Source organism: Alligator sinensis, unplaced genomic scaffold, assembly GCF_000455745.1.
Source record: "Alligator sinensis unplaced genomic scaffold, ASM45574v1 scaffold1303_1, whole genome shotgun sequence".
NCBI lineage: Eukaryota > Metazoa > Chordata > Crocodylia > Alligatoridae > Alligator > Alligator sinensis.
The window spans coordinates 405,062-405,877 of record NW_005842753.1 but is presented as its reverse complement, the minus strand read 5'-3'; the positions used below and the strand labels follow the sequence as shown (position 1 = coordinate 405,877).

The following is an 816-nucleotide window of genomic DNA, read 5'->3' as shown; positions in this document are numbered from 1 at the left end:
CGCGGGCGCTGGCGGAGGCGAGCCCCGGTGAGTGTCGGTGCCGCGGCCGGGCCGGGCAGGGGGACGGGTCCCGCGTGGTTGGGGCTGCGGGGAGCGCACGGGGCGGGCGGGAGGGGCAGAAGGACACCCCTTCCCCCGGGGCGATGTTGGTGTCCAGGACGGGCTGGGTCTCATTTCCCCCCGACCTTCTGTCCGCGTGGGATCTGCCTGGTGCCAGGGCAGGACTTTGGGGCCGGGAGTCCGGGGTATCTGACCCGAGCTGGGAGGTCATGGACCTGAGACCAGGCAGGGGAGTGCAGACATTTGGGATAAAGGGAGGAGAGATGGTGAGCCAGGCTCGCCCTGCCCCTTCTTCTAACGTGGGCCATGGCCGTCGTGTGAGCACCAGGGTTACGTGTTCCTGGCTGAGTTTAGAAAACAGGCAGCTGGCTGTGATTCCCAGGGGTGCAGCTGTGCCTTGGATGTGACAGATATGGTGTCCTGTGCTCCTTGCGGGCATTAGTGGATGGTAGCTCCGTCTGTGCCCAGCGCTCGTGCAGGGTACACAGTGGTTCTGCCTGGGCCCTGCCAGGATCTGCTGTCACTTGGCCTGGCAGGGTCTGGACCCCTCCGAGAGGTGGGGGCTGCCTGGGGAGATGCAAGCCCAACTCTGCCCAGGCTGCGACTGGGACTGGCACCAGGTGCTTGTGGCAGGAGCTCACTCAGACCTGGTGTGCTCGCAGGCTGGATCAGCAGGGTGGACTGGGGCAGTGCAAGGGGCGGGGCACTTGGGTACAAGACCTTGTCTTCCATAACCAGCTTGGCTGGAAACAGGCA

General features: G+C 65.6%; 2 protein-coding genes across 2 annotated transcripts in view; one reads left to right on the top strand and one right to left on the bottom strand.

Moving 5' to 3' along the window:
* Nucleotides 1-816, bottom strand: part of LOC102381926 (H-2 class II histocompatibility antigen, E-S beta chain) — a 603,463-nt gene that overhangs the window by 343,472 nt on the left and 259,175 nt on the right. The window lies entirely within an intron of this gene.
* Nucleotides 7-816, top strand: part of LOC102380209 (class I histocompatibility antigen, F10 alpha chain) — a 26,017-nt gene continuing 25,207 nt past the window's right edge. Inside the window, exon 1 of the mRNA XM_006034603.3 lies at nt 7-27. The gene's annotated coding sequence lies outside the window, so the exon portion shown is untranslated. The remainder of the gene's footprint in view (nt 28-816) is intronic.